This window comes from Neolamprologus multifasciatus, chromosome 13 (assembly GCF_963576455.1).
Source record: "Neolamprologus multifasciatus chromosome 13, fNeoMul1.2, whole genome shotgun sequence".
Classification (NCBI taxonomy): domain Eukaryota; kingdom Metazoa; phylum Chordata; class Actinopteri; order Cichliformes; family Cichlidae; genus Neolamprologus; species Neolamprologus multifasciatus.
Genome location: NC_140451.1, coordinates 5,244,009 through 5,256,226, shown reverse-complemented (window position 1 = coordinate 5,256,226; position 12,218 = coordinate 5,244,009).

Genomic DNA, 12,218 nt, shown 5'->3' with positions numbered 1-12,218 from the left:
TGAAGCCATCTTCTGTCTCAGTGGATGCATGGCTTTTTATGTTTTTCATCAGGGTCAAATGAAATCATCATTTCACAAATTAGTCACCAACATCACGGCAACATAAGCACTTATTTGAATTCTGAATATAGTAAGTGCTGATTGTTGTTGTGTTGTTGATGTCTTCTACAGCCAACGATCACTGTAAAATTACCATTGCATTGTGCATTGTAGCTCATTTTGACCATCAGAAATCTGTGTTGCAAATATTTCCTCTTTGCCAAGGTTGCAGGACTTGATATAAAGATGCATGTTAACTTTAGTTAAGCAGATGTTACATTTTCAGGACGTATCACAGAAAGATCACCTCAAACGGAGACACTGATGGTTCTTGTTTTCCTAAGTGCTTCCTTTTGAAGTAATCTTGATTGTATTACATCAGGATCACACAGCCAGATTATTTCAGGACTTGTTCACCATCATGTAAAACAACTGTCACCAACTAGAAATTTAAACTGCAGTAAGTGCTAATTGTTGTACTCCTGATGTCATCAACAAAGAATTCTTTGCAGGCATCTTCTGTCTTAGTGGATGCATGGCTTTTTATATTTTTCATCAGAGTCAAATGAAATCATCATTTCACAAATTAGTCACCAACATCACGGCAACATAAGCACTTATTTGAATTCTTAAAATAGTAAGTGCACATTGTTGTTGTGTTGTTGATGTCTTCTACAGCCAAAAATCACTGTAAAATTACAGTGATACATTGCATTATGCATTGTAGCTCATTTTGACCATCAGAAATCTTTGCTGCAAATATTTCCTCTTTGCCAAGGGTGCAGCACTTGATATAAAGATGCATGTTAACTATAGTTAAGCAGACTTTACATTTTCAGGACGTATCACAGAAAGATCACCTCGAACGGAGACACTGATGGTTCATGTTTTCCTAAGTGCTTCCTTTTGAAGTAATCTTGATTGTATTACATCAGGATCATAAAGCTACATTATTTCAGGACAACTGTCATCAACTGGAATTCAAACTATGGTAAGTGCAAGTTTTCGTGCTGTATATGTTATCAACAAAGTGTTTTGTAGGCATCTTCTGTCTCAGTGGATGCATGGCTTTTTATGTTTTTCATCAGGGTCTAATGAAATCATCATTTCACAAATTAGTCACCAACATCACGACAACATAAGCACTTATTTGAATTCTGAATATAGTAAGTGCTGATTGTTGTTGTGTTGTTGATGTCTTCTACAGCCAACAATCACTGTAAAATTACCATTGCATCATGAATTGTGGCTGACTTTGTCCAACAGAAATCTTTGTTTCAAATCTTTCCTTTTTGCCAAGGTTGCAGGACTTGATATAAAGATGCATGTTAACTTTAGTTAAGCAGACTTTACATTTTCAGGACGTATCACAGAAAGATCACCTCAAACGGAGACACTGATGGTTCTTGTTTTCCTAAGTGCTTCCTTTCGAAGTAATCTTGATTGTATTACATCAGGATCACACAGCCAGATTATTTCAGGACTTGTTCACCATCATGTAAAACAACTGTCACCAACTAGAAATTTAAACTGCAGTAAGTGCTAATTGTTGTACTCCTGATGTCATCAACAAAGAGTGTTTTGTAGGCATCTTCTGTCTCAGTGGATGCATGGCTTTTTATGCTTTGCATCAGAGTCAAATGAAATCATCATTTCACAAATTAGTCACCAACATCACGGCAACATAAGCACTTATTTGAATTCTTAAAATAGTAAGTGCTGATTGTTGTTGTATTGTTGATGTCTTCTACAGCCAAAAATCACTGTAAAATTACCGTTGCATTATGAATTGTGGCTGACTTTGTCCAACAGAAATCTTTGTTGCAAATATTTCCTCTTTGCCAAGGGTGCAGGACTTGATATAAAGATGCATGTTAACTTAAGCAGACGTTACATTTTCAGGACGTATCACATTAAGATCACCTCGAACTGAGACACTAATGGTTCATGTTTTCCTAAGTGCATCCTTTCGAAGTAATCTTGATTGTATTACATCAGGATCATAAAGCTACATTATTTCAGTACTGTTTCACTGTCATTAAAAACAACTGTCATCAACTGGAATTCAAACTACAGTAAGTGCAAGTTTTCGTGCTGTATATGTCATCAACAAAGAGTGTTTTGCAGGCATCTTCTGTCTCAGTGGATGCATGGCTTTTTATGTTTTTCATCAGAGTCAAATGAAATCATCATTTCACAAATTAGTCACCAACATCACGACAACATAAGCACTTATTTGAATTCTTAACATAGTAAGTGCACATTGTTGTTGTGTTGTTGATGTCTTCTACAGCCAAAAATCACTGTAAAATTACAGTGATACATTGCATTATGCATTGTAGCTCATTTTGACCATCAGAAATCTTTGCTGCAAATATTTCCTCTTTGCCAAGGGTGCAGGACTTGATTAAACAATGCATGTTAACTATAGTTAAGCAGACGTTACATTTTCAGGACGTATCACATTAAGATCACCTCGAACGGAAACACTGATGGTTCTTCTTTTCCTAAGTGCTTCCATTTGAAGTAATCTTAATTGTATTACATCAGGATCACACAGCCAGATTATTTCAGGACTTGTTCACCATCATTTAAAACAACTGTCACCAACTGGAATTCAAACTACAGTAAGTGCAAGTTTTCGTGCTGTATATGTCATCAACAAAGAGTGTTTTGTAGGCATCTTCTGTCTCAGTGGATGCATGGCTTTTTATGTTTTTCATCAGGGTCAAATGAAATCATCATTTCACAAATTAGTCACCAACATCACGGCAACATAAGCACTTATTTGAATTCTGAATATAGTAAGTGCTGATTGTTGTTGTGTTGTTGATGTCTTCTACAGCCAACGATCACTGTAAAATTACCTTTGCATTATGCATTGTAGCTCATTTTGACCATCGGAAATCTTTCTTTCAAATATTTCCTCTTTGCCATGGTTGCAAGACTTGATATAAAGATGCATGTTAACTTAAGCAGACTTTACATTTTCAGGACGTATCACACAAAGATCACCTCGAATGGAGACACTGATGGTTCTTGTTTTCCTAAGTGCTTCCTTTTGAAGTAATCTTGATTGTATTACATCAGGATCACACAGCCAGATTATTTCAGGACTTGTTCACCATCATGTAAAAACAACTGTCACCAACTAGAAATTTAAACTGCAGTAAGTGCTAATTGTTGTACTCCTGATGTCATCAACAAAGAGTGTTTTGTAGGCATCTTCTGTCTCAGTGGATGCATGGCTTTTTATGTTTTTTCATCAGGGTCAAATGAAATCATCATCTTACAAATTAGTCACCAACATCACGACAACATAAGCACTTATTTGAATTCTGAAAATAGTAAGTGCTGATTGTTGTTGTGTTGTTGATGTCTTCTACAGCCAACGATCACTGTAAAATTACCTTTGCATTATGCATTGTAGCTCATTTTGACCATCGGAAATCTTTGTTTCAAATATTTCCTCTTTGCCATGGTTGCAAGACTTGATATAAAGATGCATGTTAACTTAAGCAGACTTTACATTTTCAGGACGTATCACACAAAGATCACCTCAAACGGAGACACTGATGGTTCTTGTTTTCCTAAGTGCTTCCTTTTGAAGTAATCTTGATTGTATTACATCAGGATCACACAGCCAGATTATTTCAGGACAACTGTCATCAACTGGAATTCAAACTATGGTAAGTGCAAGTTTTCGTACTGTATATGTCATCAACAAAGTGTTTTGTAGGCATCTTCTGTCTCAGTGGATGCATGGCTTTTTATGTTTTTCAACAGGGTCAAATGAAATCATCATTTCACAAATTAGTCACCAACATCACGGCAACATAAGCACTTATTTGAATTCTGAATATAGTAAGTGCTGATTGTTGTTGTGTTGTTGATGTCTTCTACAGCCAACAATCACTGTAAAGTTACAGTGATACATTGCATTATGCATTGTAGCTCATTTTGACCATCAGAAATCTTTGTTGCAAATATTTCCTCTTTGCCAAGTTTGCAAGACTTGATATAAAGATCCATGTTAACTTAAGCAGACGTTACATTTTCAGGACGTATCACAGAAAGATCACCTCGAACGGAGACACTGATGGTTCATGTTTTCCTAAGTGCTTCCTTTTGAAGTAATCTTGATTGTATTACATCAGGATCATAAAGCTACATTATTTCAGTACTGTTTCACTGTCATTAAAAACAACTGTCATCAACTGGAATTCAAACTACAGTAAGTGCAAATCTTCATGCTGTATATGTCATCAACAAAGAATTCTTTGAAGCCATCTTCTGTCTCAGTGGATGCATGGCTTTTTATTTTTTTCATCAGGGTCAAATGAAATCATCATTTCACAAATTAGTCACCAACATCACGGCAACATAAGCGCTTATTTGAATTCTTAAAATAGTAAGTGCTGAATGTTGTTGTGTTGTTGATGTCTTCTACAGCCAACGATCACTGTAAAATTACCATTGCATTGTGCATTGTAGCTCATTCTGACCATCAGAAATCTGTGTTGCAAATATTTCTTTTTTGCCAAGGTTGCAGGACTTGATTAAACAATGCATGTTAACTATAGTTAAGCAGACGTTACATTTTCAGGACGTATCACACAAAGATCACCTCAAACGGAGACACTGATGGTTCTTGTTTTCCTAAGTGCTTCCTTTTGAAGTAATCTTAATTGTATTACATCAGGATCACACAGCCAGATTATTTCAGGACTTGTTCAACATCATTTAAAACAACTGTCATCAACTGGAATTCAAACTATGGTAAGTGCAAGTTTTCGTGCTGTATATGTCATCAACAAAGAGTGTTTTGCAGGCATCTTCTGTCCCAGTGGATGCATGGCTTTTTATGTTTTTCAACAGGGTCAAATGAAATCATCATTTCACAAATTAGTCACCAACATCACGACAACATAAGCACGTATTTGAATTCTGAATATAGTAAGTGCTGATTGTTGTTGTATTGTTGATGTCTTCTACAGCCAACAATCACTGTAAAATTACCATTGCATCATGAATTGTAGCTGACTTTGTCCAACAGAAATCTTTGTTTCAAATCTTTCCTCTTTGCCAAGGGTGCAGGACTTGATATAAAGATGCATGTTAACTTAAGCAGACTTTACATTTTCAGGACGTATCACATTAAGATCACCTCGAACTGAGACACTAATGGTTCATGTTTTCCTAAGTGCTTCCATTTGAAGTAATCTTAATTGTATTACATCAGGATCACACAGCCAGATTATTTCAGGACTTGTTCACCATCATTTAAAACAACTGTCACCAACTGGAATTCAAACTACAGTAAGTGCAAGTTTTCGTGCTGTATATGTCATCAACAAAGAGTGTTTTGTAGGCATCTTCTGTCTCAGTGGATGCATGGCTTTTTATGTTTTTCATCAGGGTCAAATGAAATCATCATTTCACAAATTAGTCACCAACATCACGGCAACATAAGCACTTATTTGAATTCTGAATATAGTAAGTGCTGATTGTTGTTGTGTTGTTGATGTCTTCTACAGCCAACGATCACTGTAAAATTACCTTTGCATTATGCATTGTAGCTCATTTTGACCATCGGAAATCTTTCTTTCAAATATTTCCTCTTTGCCATGGTTGCAAGACTTGATATAAAGATGCATGTTAACTTAAGCAGACTTTACATTTTCAGGACGTATCACACAAAGATCACCTCGAATGGAGACACTGATGGTTCTTGTTTTCCTAAGTGCTTCCTTTTGAAGTAATCTTGATTGTATTACATCAGGATCACACAGCCAGATTATTTCAGGACTTGTTCACCATCATGTAAAAACAACTGTCACCAACTAGAAATTTAAACTGCAGTAAGTGCTAATTGTTGTACTCCTGATGTCATCAACAAAGAGTGTTTTGTAGGCATCTTCTGTCTCAGTGGATGCATGGCTTTTTATGTTTTTTCATCAGGGTCAAATGAAATCATCATCTTACAAATTAGTCACCAACATCACGACAACATAAGCACTTATTTGAATTCTGAAAATAGTAAGTGCTGATTGTTGTTGTGTTGTTGATGTCTTCTACAGCCAACGATCACTGTAAAATTACCTTTGCATTATGCATTGTAGCTCATTTTGACCATCGGAAATCTTTGTTTCAAATATTTCCTCTTTGCCATGGTTGCAAGACTTGATATAAAGATGCATGTTAACTTAAGCAGACTTTACATTTTCAGGACGTATCACACAAAGATCACCTCAAACGGAGACACTGATGGTTCTTGTTTTCCTAAGTGCTTCCTTTTGAAGTAATCTTGATTGTATTACATCAGGATCACACAGCCAGATTATTTCAGGACAACTGTCATCAACTGGAATTCAAACTATGGTAAGTGCAAGTTTTCGTACTGTATATGTCATCAACAAAGTGTTTTGTAGGCATCTTCTGTCTCAGTGGATGCATGGCTTTTTATGTTTTTCAACAGGGTCAAATGAAATCATCATTTCACAAATTAGTCACCAACATCACGGCAACATAAGCACTTATTTGAATTCTGAATATAGTAAGTGCTGATTGTTGTTGTGTTGTTGATGTCTTCTACAGCCAACAATCACTGTAAAGTTACAGTGATACATTGCATTATGCATTGTAGCTCATTTTGACCATCAGAAATCTTTGTTGCAAATATTTCCTCTTTGCCAAGTTTGCAAGACTTGATATAAAGATCCATGTTAACTTAAGCAGACGTTACATTTTCAGGACGTATCACAGAAAGATCACCTCGAACGGAGACACTGATGGTTCATGTTTTCCTAAGTGCTTCCTTTTGAAGTAATCTTGATTGTATTACATCAGGATCATAAAGCTACATTATTTCAGTACTGTTTCACTGTCATTAAAAACAACTGTCATCAACTGGAATTCAAACTACAGTAAGTGCAAATCTTCATGCTGTATATGTCATCAACAAAGAATTCTTTGAAGCCATCTTCTGTCTCAGTGGATGCATGGCTTTTTATTTTTTTCATCAGGGTCAAATGAAATCATCATTTCACAAATTAGTCACCAACATCACGGCAACATAAGCGCTTATTTGAATTCTTAAAATAGTAAGTGCTGAATGTTGTTGTGTTGTTGATGTCTTCTACAGCCAACGATCACTGTAAAATTACCATTGCATTGTGCATTGTAGCTCATTCTGACCATCAGAAATCTGTGTTGCAAATATTTCTTTTTTGCCAAGGTTGCAGGACTTGATTAAACAATGCATGTTAACTATAGTTAAGCAGACGTTACATTTTCAGGACGTATCACACAAAGATCACCTCAAACGGAGACACTGATGGTTCTTGTTTTCCTAAGTGCTTCCTTTTGAAGTAATCTTAATTGTATTACATCAGGATCACACAGCCAGATTATTTCAGGACTTGTTCAACATCATTTAAAACAACTGTCATCAACTGGAATTCAAACTATGGTAAGTGCAAGTTTTCGTGCTGTATATGTCATCAACAAAGAGTGTTTTGCAGGCATCTTCTGTCCCAGTGGATGCATGGCTTTTTATGTTTTTCAACAGGGTCAAATGAAATCATCATTTCACAAATTAGTCACCAACATCACGACAACATAAGCACGTATTTGAATTCTGAATATAGTAAGTGCTGATTGTTGTTGTATTGTTGATGTCTTCTACAGCCAACAATCACTGTAAAATTACCATTGCATCATGAATTGTAGCTGACTTTGTCCAACAGAAATCTTTGTTTCAAATCTTTCCTCTTTGCCAAGGGTGCAGGACTTGATATAAAGATGCATGTTAACTTAAGCAGACTTTACATTTTCAGGACGTATCACATTAAGATCACCTCGAACTGAGACACTAATGGTTCATGTTTTCCTAAGTGCATCCTTTCGAAGTAATCTTGATTGTATTACATCAGGATCATAAAGCTACATTATTTCAGTACTGTTTCACTGTCATTAAAAACAACTGTCATCAACTGGAATTCAAACTACAGTAAGTGCAAGTTTTCGTGCTGTATATGTCACCAACAAAGTGTTTTGCAGGCATCTTCTGTCTCAGTGGATGCATGGCTTTTTATGTTTTTCATCAGAGTCAAATGAAATCATCATTTCACAAATTAGTCACCAACATCACGACAACATAAGCACTTATTTGAATTCTTAAAATAGTAAGTGCTGATTGTTGTTGTGTTGTTGATGTCTTCTACAGCCAACAATCACTGTAAAATTACAGTGATACATTGCATTATGCATTGTAGCTCATTTTGACCATCAGAAATCTTTGTTGCAAATATTTCCTCTTTGCCAAGTTTGCAAGACTTGATATAAAGATCCATGTTAACTTAAGCAGACGTTACATTTTCAGGACGTATCACAGAAAGATCACCTCGAACGGAGACACTAATGGTTCTTCTTTTCCTAAGTGCTTCCTTTTGAAGTAATCTTGATTGTATTACATCAGGATCATAAAGCTACATTATTTCAGTACTGTTTCACTGTCATTAAAAACAACTGTCATCAACTGAAATTTAAACTACAGTAAGTGCAAATCTTCATGCTGTATATGTCATCAACAAAGAATGCTTTGAAGCCATCTTCTGTCTCAGTGGATGCATGGCTTTTTATGTTTTTCATCAGGGTCAAATGAAATCATCATTTCACAAATTAGTCACCAACATCACGGCAACATAAGCACTTATTTGAATTCTTAAAATAGTAAGTGCTGATTGTTGTTGTGTTGTTGATGTCTTCTACAGCCAACGATCACTGTAAAATTACCATTGCATTGTGCATTGTAGCACATTTTGACCATCAGAAATCTGTGTTGCAAATATTTCCTCTTTGCCAAGGTTGCAGGACTTGATTAAACAATGCATGTTAACTTTAGTTAAGCAGACGTTGCATTTTCAGGACGTATCACAGAAAGATCACCTCAAACGGAGACACTGATGGTTCTTGTTTTCCTAAGTGCTTCCTTTCGAAGTAATCTTGATTGTATTACATCAGGATCACACAGCCAGATTATTTCAGGACTTGTTCACCATCATTTAAAACAACTGTCACCAACTGGAATTCAAACTACAGTAAGTGCAAGTTTTCGTGCTGTATATGTCATCAACAAAGAGTGTTTTGTAGGCATCTTCTGTCTCAGTGGATGCATGGCTTTTTATGTTTTGCATCAGGGTCAAATGAAATCATCATTTCACAAATTAGTCACCAACATCACGGCAACATAAGCACTTATTTGAATTCTGAATATAGTAAGAATTTTGATTTAAATTGTATTTTGACATTCCGAAATCTTTATGTCCTGTTAACATAAAATTCCTTATTACAACTTAAGCGTTAAACTTTCCTTTTTGCTAAAGCATATAGTTAGGGCTGGATCAGATGACCCTGAGTCCTCCCTTAGTTATGCTGCAATAGGTGTAGACTGGATTCCCATGATGCACTGAGTATTTCCTTGTAGTCACCTATCTCACTCAACATGTGTTAATAGATCTCTCTGCATTTAATCACACTCGTTATTAATCTCTGGCTCTCTTCCACAGCAGGGAGTTTTTCCTTCCCAGTATCACCAAAGTTCTTTCTCATAGGGGATCATATGATTGTTGGGTTTTTCTCTGAATTTTTTATTGTAAGGTCTACATACAATATAAAGCGCCTAGAGACGTCTGTTGTCGTGATTTGGTGGTGTATAAATACAGTTGAAATGAACTGAATTGTCAAGATTTCATGGAATGAAAATGGAATGATTCTTTTTTTCCCAAGTGCTTCCTTTGAGATAATCTTGGATTGGGTTCACATCAGGATGAAACAATGACATAATTTAAGGAATTATTCACCATCATAACAAAAAAGACTATTACCACCTGGAATTTTGGGTTCTGTAGGTGTTAGCAATTATACTCTTGATCTCAGCAACAAAGTATTACATTCAAGACATCAGCTTTTTCACTGATACCCTTGTTATATATGTATTCAATAAGCATAAGATTGGTCATGAACATTACAGAGACTTAAGCACTTACTTGGATTCTGAGTACATTACGTGCTAATTGTTGTACTCATTAGGTCTAATATAGTAATCATGGATTAGAGCTATACATAAGAAATTCATAAATATTTGAAGCTACATGTCCTGTGCTTCATATCAATGGTGGTTCTTTTCCTAAGTGCACCTAATCAAAGTGAACTTGCATATGAGTTTACAGCAATTAGACACTTTGAAGCAAACTTCAAATAGAACACCAAATAGAAAAACATTCTATGTGGCTTTGCTGTATATGTTTCACTTAAAGAATATCAAGTAGAGACCCCTCAAATGGAAACACTTGTGCTTTTCCTTTTTCCTTAGTGCTCCTATTTGGGGAATTCATTATTTTGAATAGTTCAGGGAATCGTTGATTTATGTGTTAATAAGATGACTGTGATTAAAACCGCACAAAACCTTCAACAGCTACTGGAAACAAAAGATGACAACAAAATACAATGGGGTACTACAACAGTCGTTAGCCAGTAGTGATGTGTCGGTTGCGAATGAAATGGCTCTTAGAGCCGACTCTTTGAAGTGAACTACGCAAGCCGACTCCTTATTGGGAGCCGTGGTTTTTTTTCTTTCTTTCTCTCACCCTTTCTCTCGCCCTTTTTTCCCCTTCACTCTGCACACAAGCCTTGTGCTTTGCGCTGGGAAGAGGGGCGGTAGTTACACTCTCAGTAGCACAGGAGCAGAATAGGAGGGAAAGAGAGAAAGAGACCCAGAGACAACAACGTAACATTAGAAAGGTAAAGTAATCATCCACAACTATTTTCAGTTACGGATGATAAAGGATTCAGAAAGTTTATTCATGCAGGCCCATATGACAGAGAATGTGCATCTTCTTTTTGTTTTCATATTTTAATTTATATTTCACTTTGTTGTGGTTTGCAGTGTTTTGTGTTGTTTCACTTTAAATTTGTTTAAAAGGAAAAAGATGAAAATTTAAATAGTTAAAAGTTGAAATGTAAGTAGTTGGTTTTTGTATTATATGATTTATTTATTACATTTTATGTGGAGTGAACAAATAAAAGTATATTTACGGTGGCCGCTAGAGACAAAGCACGTACAAATCCCGAAGCACGTACAAACTCCAAAACACGTAAAAACTCCGAAACAGAAAAACTCCAAAGCACGTACAAACACCAAAACACGTACAAACACAACAGAAGTGCTCCAGGATGCTAGGCGCAGTGTTGAGCTTTTGTTACCTAGTGGCTACACAAGCCAGGAAGTGTGGTAGTAAAAGGTAAATGAACATTTTTTTGAATTATTTGAATATATATGAGTGCTTGTGTATAAATACACAAACAATACACATATGCTTTCAATTGTGTAATTTAAGTGATCTAGGTAGCTCTGTTTTGGAAGTTCAGTTAACGCTAGAAATGTGTTTTGGAGTTTGTACGTGCTTGTGCGTTTGTACGTGCTTTGTCTCTAGGGGCCACCGTATATATTTATATATAAACATATATAAATAAAACCACATTTTGTTTTTACATTAGTAAGTCCTTTTGTGCATAATTTTATATTGTTGTTAATAATAAATTAATTAAAGCAACAAAACAACCTGAAGAGCCGGTTGGGAGCCGAAAGAGGTTCTCTAAAAAGAGCCGGAAATCCCGTCACTATTAGCCAGCCATTAGTTTCATTATTGAATTTCATTGATTTAAATGTGGGTAGGACTGCAAGAGGAGTATTGAGTTCATATAAAAGGAGACTCATGTCCAGGTATCCCACATGGATTTGGAAACACAGACAACACAGGATATTCCAAAAGATCTTCCGGACTCACTGGTAAGGAAGAGCGTTCATTATAAGTCTGTATTATAATGAACATGTAAATATAATAATAACCACTGCAGCCAAAAAGAGTGCCTGACAAGCCCAGTTGTAAGTAAGCTATTAAGACTCGACTGTACACTGTGTTCATGTTTTCCTCCGAAACAATACGTTCCTTTGGAGCAGCCTTTCAACACCTCTCTCTGTGTCTCACCAGCAAAGTTGACACAGAAAACAAAGTAAAGCTAGTTTTCAGCTACGAGCCCGTATTAGCCAGAGGTACCTTTACTACAGTTCGGAGCCGCGGACCTGTTTTATACATGCAAGGAATAGTTTTCTATAC